Here is a 12,337-nt window from a genome sequence, read left to right on the forward strand (position 1 = left end):
ATAAAACAAACCTTTGCAGAGTCCAAAACATCGAAATATTACAAAGCATCTTCTCAGACCACAAGGCAATAAAACTAGAGATCAATAACAGAAAAACTAGGGAAAAGAAATCAAATACTTGGAAAATGAACAATACCCTCCTGAAAAAAGACTGGGTTATAGAAGACATCAAGGAGGGAATAAGGAAATTCAGAGAATGCAAGGAGAATGAAAATACTTCCTATCAAAACCTCTGGGACACAGCAAAAGCAGTGCTCAGAGGCCAATTTATATCGATAAATGCACACATACAAAAAGAAGAAAGAGCCAAAAGCAGAGAACTGTCCCTACAACTTGAACAAATAGAAAGTGAGCAACAAAAGAATCCATCAGGCACCAGAAGAAAACAAATAATAAAAATTAGAGCTGAACTAAATGAATTAGAGAACAGAAAAACAATTGAAAGAATTAACAAAGCCAAAAGCTGGTTCTTTGAAAAAATTAACAAAATTGATAAACCATTGGCTAGACTGACTAAAGAAATACAGGAAAGGAAACAAATAACCCGAATAAGAAATGAGAAGGACCACATCACAACAGAACCAAATGAAATTAAAAGAATCATTTCAGATTACTATGAAAAATTGTACTCTAACAAATTTGAAAACCTAGAAGAAATGGAAGAATTCTTGGAAAAACACTATCTACCTAAACTAACACATTCAGAAGTAGAACAACTAAATAGACCCATAACAAAAAAAAAGAGATTGAAACGGTAATCAAAAAACTTCCAACAAAAAAAAGCCCTGGCCCGGACGGCTTCACTTCAGAGTTCTACCAAACTTTCAGGGAAGAGTTAACACCACTACTACTGAAGGTATTTCAAAGCATAGAAAATGACGGAATACTACCCAACTCATTCTATGAAACCACCATCTCCCTGTTACCAAAACCAGGTAAAGACATTACGAAAAAAGAAAATTATAGACCTATATCCCTCATGAACATAGTTGCAAAAATCCTCAACAAAATTCTAGCCAATAGAATCCAACAACACATCAAAAAAATAATTCACCCTGATCAAGTGGGATTTATACCAGGTATGCAAGGCTGGTTTAATATCAGAAAAACCATTAATGTAATCCATCACATAAATAAAACAAAAGATAAAAACCACATGATCTTATCAATAGATGCAGAAAAGGCATTTGACAAACTCCAACACCCATTTATGATAAAAATTCTTACGAAAATAGGAATTGAAGGAAAATTCCTCAACATAGTAAAGGGCATCTATGCAAAGCCAACAGCCAATATCACTCTAAATGGAGAGAACCTGAAAGCATGTCCCTTGAGAACAGGAACCAGACAAGGATGCCCTTTATCACCGCTCTTATTTAACATCGTACTTGAAGTCCTAGCCAGGGCAATTAGGCTAGACAAAGAAATAAAGTGTATCCGGATTGGCAAGGAGGAAGTAAAGTTATCACTATTTGCAGATGACATGATCTTATACACAGAAAACCCTAAGGAATCCTCCAGAAAACTACTGAAACTAATAGAAGAGTTTGGCAGAGTCTCAGATTATAAAATAAACATACAAAAATCACTTTGATTCCTCTACATGAACAAAAAGAACACCGAAGAGGAAATAACCAAATCAATACCATTCACAGTAGCCCCCAAGAAGATAAGATACTTAGGAATGAATCTTACCAAGGATGTAAAAGACCTATACAAAGAAAACTACAAAGCTCTACTACAAGAAATTCAAAAGGACATACTTAAGTGGAAAAACATACCCTGCTCATGCATAGGAAGACTTAACATAGTAAAAATGTCTATTCTACCAAAAGCCATCTACACATATAACGCACTTCCGATCCAAATTCCAATGTCATATTTTAAGGGGATAGAGAAACAAATCACCAATTTCATATGGAAGGGAAAGAAGCCCCGGATAAGCAAAGCATTACTGAAAAAGGAGAAGAAAGTGGGAGGCCTCACTCTACCTGATTTCAGAACCTATTATACAGCCACAGTAGTCAAAACAGCCTGGTACTGGTACAACAACAGGCACATAGACCAATGGAACAGAATTGAGAACCCAGATATAAATCCATCCATGTATGAGCAGCTGATATTTGACAAAGGCCCAGTGTCAGTTAATTGGGGAAAAGACAGTCTTTTTAACAAATGGTGCTGGCATAACTGGATATCCATTTGCAAAAAAATGAAACAGGACCCATACCTCACACCATGCACAAAAACTAACTCCAAGTGGATCAAAGACCTAAACATAAAGACTAAAACAATAAAGATCATTGAAGAAAAAATAGGGACAATGCTAGGAGCCCTAATACAAGGCATAAACAGAATACAAAACATTACCAAAAATGACGAAGAGAAACCAGATAACTGGGAGCTCCTAAAAATCAAACACCTATGCTCATCCAAAGACTTCACCAAAAGAGTAAAAAGACCACCTACAGACTGGGAAAGAATTTTCAGCTATGACATCTCCGACCAGCGCCTGATCTCTAAAATCTACATGATTCTGTCAAAACTCAACCACAAAAAGACAAACAACCCAATCAAGAAGTGGACAAAGGATAAGAACACACATTTCACTAAAGAAGATGTTCAGGCAGCCAACAGATACATGAGAAAATGCTCTCGATCATTAGCCATTAGAGAAATGCAAATTAAAACTATGATGAGATTCCATCTTACTCCAACAAGGCTGACATTAATCCAAAAAACACAAAATAATAAATGTTGGAGAGGCTGCGGAGAGATTGGAACTCTTATACACTGCTGGTGGGAATGTAAAATGGTACAACCACTTTGGAAATCTATCTGGCGTTATCTTAAACAGTTAGAAATAGAAGTACCATACAACCCAGAAATCCCACTCCTCGGAATATACCCTAGAGATACAAGAGCCTTCACACAAACAGATATATGCACACCCATGTTTATTGCAGCTCTGTTTACAATAGCAAAAAGCTGGAAGCAACCAAGATGTCCGTCAACGGATGAATGGGTAAACAAATTGTGGTATATTCACAGAATGGAATACTACGCATAGATAAAGAACAGTGAGGAATCTGTGAAACATTTCATAACATGGAGGAATCTGGAAGGCATTATGCTGAGCGAAATGAGTCAGTTACAAAAGGACAAATATTGTATAAGACCACTATTATAAGATCTTGAGAAATAGAAAAAACGGAGAAGAACACATACTTTTGTGGTTACGAAGGGGGGAGGGAGGGAGGGAGGGAGAGGGCTTTTTATTGATCAATCTGTAGATAAGAACTGCTTTGGGTGAAGGGAAAGACAACACTCAATACAAGGAAGGTCAGCCTAATTGGACTGGACTAAAAGGAAAGAGGTTTCCGGGATAAAATGAAAGCTTCAAAGGTCAGCAGAGCAGGGGCTGGCGTCTGGGGAACTTGGTTTGAGGGGACTTCTAAGTCAATGGGCAAAATAATTCTATTATGAAAACATTCTGCATCCCACTTTGAATTGTGGCGCCTGGGGTCCTAAATGCCAACAAGCGGCCATCTAAGATACATCAATTGGTCTCAACCCACCTGGAGCAAAGGCAAAGGAAGAACACCAAGGTCACACGACAACTAAGAACCCAAGAGACAGAAAGGGCCACATGAACCAGAGACCTACATTATCCTGAGACCAGAAGAACTAGTTGGTGCCCAGCCACAATCGATGTCTGCCCTGTCAGGGAGCACAACAGACAACTCCTGAGGGAGCAGGAGACCAATGGGATACAGACCCCAAATTCTCATGAAAAGACCATACCTAATGGTATGACTGCGAATAGAGGAATCCCAGAGACAGTGCTCCCCAGAACTTCTGATGGCACAGGACAGGAACCATCCCTGAAGACAAATCATCAGGCATGAAAAGGACTGGTCAGTGGGGGGGAGAGAGATGCTGATGAAGAGTGAGCTAATTAAATCAGGTGGACACTGGAGAGTGTGTTGGCAACTCTTGACTGGAGGGGGGATGGGAAGATAGAGAGAGAGGGAAGATGGCAAAATTGGCACAAAATGAGAGACTGAAAGGGCTGACTCAATAGGGGGAGAGCAAGTGGGAGAAGGGAGTAAGATGTATGTAAACCTACACATGACAGACTGATTGGAATGGTAAATGTTCACTTGAAGCTTAATAAAAATTAATTAAAACAAAACAAAACAAAAAAGGACAAATATTGTATAAGACCACTAGTATAAGATCTTGAGAAATAGTAAAAACTGAGAAGAACACATACTTTTGTGGTTATGAAGGGGGGAGGGAGGGAGGGAGGGAGAGGGTTTTTTATTGATTAATCAGTAGATAAGATTTTTTTTGGGTGAAGGAAAAGACAACACTCAATACATGGAAGGTCAGCTCAATTGGACTGGACCAAAAGCAAAGAAGTTTCCGGGATAAAATGAATGCTTCAAAGGTCAGCAGAGCAGGGGCGGGGGTCTGGGGAACATGGTTTGAGGGGACTTCTAAGTCAATTGGCAAAATAATTCTCGTATGAAAACATTCTGCATCCCACTTTGAAATGTGGCGTTTGGGGTCTTAAATGCTAACAAGCAGCCATCTAAGATGCATCAGTTGGTCTCAACCCACCTGGAGCAAAGGAAAATGAAGAACACCAAGGTCACACGACAACTAAGAGCCCAAGAGACAGAAAGAGCCACATGAACCAGAGACCTACATCATCCTGAGACCAGAAGAACTAGATGGTGCCCGGCCACAATCGATGACTGCCCTGACAGGGAGCACAACAGAGAACTCCTGAGGGAACAGGAGATCAGTGGGATGCAGACCCCAAATTCTCATAAAAAGACCATACTTAATGGTCTGACTGAGACTAGAGGAATCCCGGTGGCCATGCTGCCCAGACCTTCTGTTGGCACAGGACGGGAACCATCCCCAAAGACAACTCATCAGACATGAAAGGGACTGGTCAGAGGGTTGGAGAGAGATGCTGATAAAGAGTGAGCTACTTGTATCAGGTGGACACTTGAGACTGTGTTGGCATCTCCTGTCTGGAGGGGGGATGGGAGGATAGAGAGAGAAAGGGAAGTTGGCAAAATTGTCACGAAATGAGAGACTGAAAGGGCTGACTCAATAGGGGGAGAGCAAGTGGGAGTACAGAGTAAGATGTATGTAAACTTATATGTGACAGACTGATTGGATTTGTAAATGTTCACTTGAAGCTTAATAAAAGTTAATAAAAAAAAATTCTGAAGAGGGTATCTAATTTGTTAAAAAAAAAAAAATGAGAACGTATTATCCAATTTAAGCTTAAGATAGTAACATATTCTCACCTAAATAGGAAAGAAGATAATTTAAAAAACTTAAATGGGAACTTTAGGTTTTAAGAAATGGTAGAGCATATCATTCTAAATTATTCATGATTAACAAAGTTGTAAACTATTTGTTTCACTTAAACTCAAATTCTTATCTTAGTTCTTATGAATTAATGTGTAAATCAATTTAGCATTCAAATAGGCTAGAAAAACTTTAAATGGTAAAGTAAAAAAATTTTATAATTTTTTTTTTTTTATAAAAGTTATGCCACACCTGGTTTTTAAAGTTTTTTGCAATATGCTTTTTCATTAGGGAGTGGATTAGTTTGTAATGCGAATTAGCTTCTGAGTCAGGTAGAATGGTACAATACTGGATTATGGCATGCATAGGAGGAACAGAAATTTCTATTTAAAAGGATTTGGTTACATTGTATGATGGTTTTTCAAACCATGTTATAACATTCCAAATTAGTCAAAGAGCAATGAGAATGGTAAGTTAAAGAAATTAATTCTGACCAAACATAAATCTTATTTTGGTTCTGTTAAAAGAAATTTTTTTTAAAACTTCTGCTTTACAGAGCTTGTGTAAGACAAATAAAGCAACATTCTTTTCATTTATATATTTACACTGCATGCACCACGTATTTCCAAAAAATATTTTGATGTAGCTACATACACACTCAAACACAAACACACACACTATATATATGTATAAATATGTGTGGTGTTGTTGTTTTTAAGTGCCATCGAATCAATTCCAATACATAGTGACCCCATGTGACAGAGTAGAATTAACGCATAGAATTTTTTTAGCTGTAATCTTTTGGAAACAGACCACCAGGTCTTTCTCCTGCAGAGCTGCTGGGTAGGTTCGAATCACCAACCTTTTGGTTAGCAGCCAAGAGCTTAACCATTTGAACCATACTTAAAAAAAAAAATTAGAGAAGGGGATAATAAATATATCAAAAGCCTAGACTAATGTTGCAGCCTAGACCAAAAAAATGAGTACAAACTTACGTGAAGAAATTTATCAGGTGAGAATTTAAAGAAAGACATTAGGTAGTATACTACTCTCATAAAGTCTTCAACATCATTTTTACTGAATATGTAGAGATTTATGAGAGCCAAGACATGAAGCAGGAGGTTAGTCTAAAGAGTTTCTATCTCTAGACACTTTAGAGTATTGAGAGGGACTGTATCTCCTTCAGTCTGTCCTTTCCAGGTATCAATTGTTCCAGCTGATCTTTTGACAGGAACTATAATGGTTGGAAACAAAGAAGAAGGATCAGTAGTTGGAAATATGGCCTTGGTGATAGAAACAATGCCAGAGATCGAATGATAGAATTTTGCAACAACAAAGACTTCTTCATTGCAAATACCTTCTTTTACCAACATAAATGGGAACTATACACATGGACCTCACCAGACGGGACACAGAAATCAAATTGACTACATCTGTGGAAAGAGATGATGGAAAGCTCAATATCATCAGTCAGAACAAGGCCAGGGGCCGACTGTGGAACAGACCATCAATTGCTCATATGCAAGTTCAAGCTGAAACTGAAGAAAATCAGAGCAAGTCCACAAGAGCCAAAATATGACCTTGAGTATATTCCACCTGAATTTAGAGACCATCTCAAGAATAGATTTGATGCATTCAACACTAGTGATCGAAGACCAGACAAGTTGCGGAATGACATCAAGGACATCATCCATGAAGAAAGCAAGAGGTCATTGAAAAGACAGGAAAGAAAGAAAAGGCCAAGATGGATGTCAGAAGAGACTCTGAAACTTGCTCTCAAAAGTTGAGCAGCTAAAGCAAAAGGAAGAATCGATGAAGTAAAGGAACTGAACAGAAGATTTCAAAGGGCGGCTCGAGAAGACAAAGTACAGTATTATAATGACATATCCAAAGAGCTGGAGAAGGAAAACCAAAAAGGAAGAACACACTTGGTGTTTCTCAAGCTGAAAGAACTGAAGAAAAAATTCAAGCCTCAAGTTGCAATAGTGAAGGATTCTATGGGGAAAATATTAAACGACACAGGAAGCATTAAAAGAAGATGGAAAGAATACAGAGTCATTATACCAAAAAGGATTAGTCGATGTTCAACCATTTCAAGAGGTGGCATATGATCAGGAACTGATGGTACTGAAGGAAGAAGTCCAAGCTGCTCTGAAGGCATTGGTGAAAAACAAGGCTCCAGGAATTGATGGAATATCAGCTGAGATGTTTCAACGAACAGATGCAGCACTGGAGGTGCTCACTTGTCTATGCCAAGAAATGTGGAAGACTTCCTGGCCAACTGACTGGAAGAGATCCATATTTATGCCTATTCCCAAGAAAGGTGATCCAACTGAATGTGGAAATTATTGAACAATATCATTAAAATCACACACAAGCAAAATTTTGCTGAAGATCATTCAAAAATGGCTGCAGCAGTGTATCGACAGGGAACTGCCAGAAATTCAGGCTGGTTTCAGAAGAGGACATGGAACCAGGGCTATCATGGCTGACATCAGATGGATCCTGGCTGAAAGCAGAGAATACCAGAAGGATGTTTTCCTGCATTTTATTGACTATGCAAAGGCATTGGACTGTGTGGATCATAACAAATTATGGATAACATTGCAAAGAATGGGAATTCCAGAACACTTAATTGTGCTCGTGAGCAACCTTTACATAGATCAAGAGGCAGTTTTTTGGACAGAACAAGGGGATACTGATTGGTTTAAAGTCAGGAAAGGTGTGCGTCAGGGTTGTATTCTTTCATCATACCTATTCAATCTGTACGCTGAACAAATAATCCGAGAAGCTGGACTATATGAAGAAGAACGGAGCATCAAGATTGGAGGAAGACTCATTAATGACCTGCGTTATGCAGAGGACACAACCTTGCTTGCTGAAAGTGAAGAGGACTTGAAGCACTTACTAATGAAGATCAGCCTTCAGTATGGATTGCACCTCAACATAAAGAAAACAAAAATCCTCACACGTGGACCAATGAGCAACACCATGATAAACAGAGAAAAGATTGAAGTTGTCAAGGATTTCATTTTACTTGGATCCACAATCAACAGCCATGGAAGCAGCAGTCAAGAAATCAAAAGATGCATTGTGTTGGGTAAATCTGCTGCAAACCAAAACCAAAACCCACTGCCCTCGAGTCTATTCCGATTCATAGCGACCCTACAGGACAGAGTAGAACTGTCCCTTAGAGTTTCCAAAGAGCACCTGGTAGATTCAAACTGCTGACCTCTTGGTTAGCAGCCGTAGCAGTTAACCACTACACCACCAGGGTTTCCAATCTGCTGCAAAGGACCTCTTTAAAGTGTTGAAGAGCAAAGATGTCACCTTGAAGACTAAGGTGCAACTGACCCAAGCCACGGTATTTTCAGTCGCATCACATGCATGTGAAAGCTGGACAATGAATAAGGAAGACTGAAGAAGAATTGACGCCTTTGAATTGTGGTTTTGGCAAAGAATATTGAACATACCATGGACTGCCAAAAGAACAAACAAGTCAGTCTTGGAAGAAGTACAGCCAAGGTGCTCCTTGGAGGCTAGGATGGTGAGACTACCTCTTACATACTTTGGACATGTTGTCAGGAGGGATCAGTCCCTGGAGAAGGACGTCATGCTTGGCAGAGTACAGGGTCAGTGGAAAAAAGGAAGACCCTCAACGAGGTGGATTGACACAGTGGCTGCAACAATGACCTAACCATAACAACGATTGTAAGGATGGCTCAGGACTGGGCAGTGTTTTGTTCTGTTGTGCATAAGGTCGATATGAGTCGGAACTGACTCGATGGCACCTAACAACATAATGGTTTAAGTTCAAAGTCTGTGGTGAAAGCCTAAAATATAGGTTTTCTATTTTGTTGACTAAAGAAGAATCCATATGCTTTGGACCTCTGAATTTTTTTTTTTTAATTAAGGCATTTGATCTATTTTTGCAGAGGTATTTCTATGGCAGCTAATAGTACCCTGATAAGGAGTTTTCACAATCTGACTCAAGTATGAGTTCATTCAGAGGATAAAGCTTTGTGTAGGTAGAACCCAAGCAGTTAGCTGCTGGCCAGATCAATTGTCTTCAAGAAGCACTTTTGCATCTAAGTATCTAAACCAGCACTCAGTTAAGAGTCCCCTCCCTTCCTTTTCTACCACAACCAGTCTTCAAAAGCTTGTCACATGGAAGAGATTATTTTATCCTGGAAAATATTAAGACCAGGTTGTTATTATAATCTTCCTTGATCTTAAATCACATCTGTGAGGCAGCGAAAGAAGGTCCTGAGTAGGGTAGCCCTGACTCAAGGGGGGGGCCCATCAAGAAGAGTTAACAGAAAAGGGTATTCGCAGGTAATTTAATGAATTGGATTTCCAAATTGGTTTATTTAGTGTCATCCATTTGGATATTTGAGAACATCTGCCAAAAACTGATGTTGATGTTAACATAATTAATATTAAACTGTTTCTCCTGGAGATATTTAAACAACAGTATCATTTGCTTTATGGGGCTATTTCTGGCTGCCAATAGTAAAATTATGTCATAGAAAAGGGTGCTCATTTCCTATTGGTTCTGGCAGAAGGCCATGCTTTAAGTTCTTCTAAATGTGGCATTAAATTACTTAAATATAAGTTGAAAAATTAATAAAACAAAGTTTTATTTTATACCATTTGGGAATAAAATGGGTATGTCATGAAAATGTTTCTGTATAACCTGATTCTCACACAGATGTTTAAATCCAGAAGCACTGGCAACATGGGCTAAGAAAAAAAAGATAGAAAAAAGAAATAGGAACCAGTAATTGAAAGCTTTTTTTTTCTAAGGGTAAGACCTTTTATGCATCATTCCTCCAACACGAATAGAACACAGCATGCAACTTGATGCTTAATGAACAGTTTTAATTGTCATGTCCCTTTCACATTCAATATGACATGAGGCACAAGATGCAGTCATTAGTTACTTTATGAGGTTTTGTCTTATAATATTATTCTGACATCACTGATCATATGCAGAGGAATTCACCTCAAGGTACTTAGGATTTTATGAACTCAAATAGGGAGTGAGAATCAGTTCCAGTGCTGTAGGAGAGAAGAAAATCAGCATGTACCTGGTCATTTATAATAAAATAAAAACAAAAGGGATAAATCAGAAATTAATAAGACTGGTTGTCTAAATGAGGTAGGTATAAATGGAGTGGAAAGAATGGGAATAGGATGGAAGGGAAAATGTGCATAACTTTTTTTTGAATACAACTTTTTGTGTAGTTCTTACTCTTAACTCATTGCCATCAAGTCAATTCTGACTCATAGTGATCCTACAGGACAGAGCAGCACTGCCTCATAGAGTTTCCAAGGAGTAGATTCAAATTGCCGACCTTTTGGTTAGCAGCTGAGTATTTAACCACTGTGACACCAGGGCTTCGTTCTTACTCTTAGAACCATATTAACGTTTTCACATACTCAAAAAAACTACACAATTGCTTAAAATTAAAAAAGGACGATGAAAAATCCAAAATGTAATTGAAACAGTAACGAAAAACTAGAAAAATATTAAAAGAACAACATAACTACTCTGATGGAGAAAAAAAAGACCATAACTAAACATTAGTTTAGTGGTGGTTCAGTATAGAATTCTCTCCTTCTATATGGGAAACCCAGATTCCTGGTCAGTGCACCTCAAGTGCAGCTACCACCTGTCTGTCAGTGGAGGCTAGTGTGTTACCCTGATGCTGAACAAGTTTCTGGAGCTTCCAGACTTTGGTGGACTAGGAAGAAAGACTTGGTGATCTACTTTGAAAATCAGCCGAAGAAAATCCTGTGGGTCATAATGGTCCCATCTCTAACTGATCATAGAGGTGATACAGAGATGAGCAGCTTGCCCTTCTGCTGTGCATGGGTGTCATGGATTGAATTGTGTCCTCAGAAAATATGTGTCAACTTGGCTAGGCCAGGATTCCCAGTACTGTGCTGTTGTCCTCCATTTTGTGATCTGATGTAATTATGTGTTCTAAATCCTAGCCTCTATGCCTATAGTTATGGTCCCATTTGTGAGTGAGTTCTCCATTATGTTAATGAAGCATGATTAGGTTATGTTAATGAGGATTAGGGTGGGTTGCACCCATCCTAATTCTTGAGTCATACCTTTTATCTTACAAGAGATGAAAAGAGAGAGAAGCAAATAGAAGAGAGGGACCTACTACCACCAAGAAAGAGCCAGGAGTGGAGTGTGTCCTTTGGACCTCAAATCCCTATGCTGAGAACCTCCTAGACCCAGGGGAAGATTGATGCCAAGATACATGGAAATATTTAAGGAAAGCTGGGCCCACAGATGTTCAAAGGAGACAAGGACCTTCCCCCAGAGCTGACAGAGAGAAAGCCTTTCCTTAGGGCTGGTGGCCTGACTTTGGATTTTAGCCTTCTAAACTTTGAGAGCAGCCCTGGTGGTGCAACGGTAAGAGCTCAGCTGTTAACCAAGAGGTTGGCAATTCAAATTCACCAGCCAGCTGCTCCTTGGAAACCCTATGGGGCAGTTCTACTCTGTCCTATAGGGTTACTATGAATCAGAATTGACTCGACGGCAGTAGGTTTGGTTTTGGTTTTTTGTAAACTGTGAGGGTAAATTTCTGTTTATTAAAGTCATCCACCTGTGGTATTTCTGTTATAGCAGCACTAGATAACTAAGACAATGAGGTTACCGTGAGTCAGGGGCCAGCTCAAGGGCAGCTAACAACAACAACAAGCAACACTACAAGTAACATTGGAGAACAGTATTTTGACTATATATTGTAAGACTAAAGACAAAAAGAACTATATACAAACATTGTACTCTACTTAATAATTTTTTTTTTTTACAAGCTTAGAGATTAGCAATTCTGAAACTACACAGTGAGTTTTAGGATTGAGCAAATGCATAAATACATTATGGGTAACAAGAACTAGGTTTCTCACTTCCAAGAAAAGAGTTACATACAAACAAGGAAAAGAAAAGGCTGCTGGGTTATATTCAGAGGTATCAATACGG

This window comes from Elephas maximus, chromosome 2 (assembly GCF_024166365.1).
Source record: "Elephas maximus indicus isolate mEleMax1 chromosome 2, mEleMax1 primary haplotype, whole genome shotgun sequence".
Lineage (NCBI taxonomy): Eukaryota > Metazoa > Chordata > Mammalia > Proboscidea > Elephantidae > Elephas > Elephas maximus.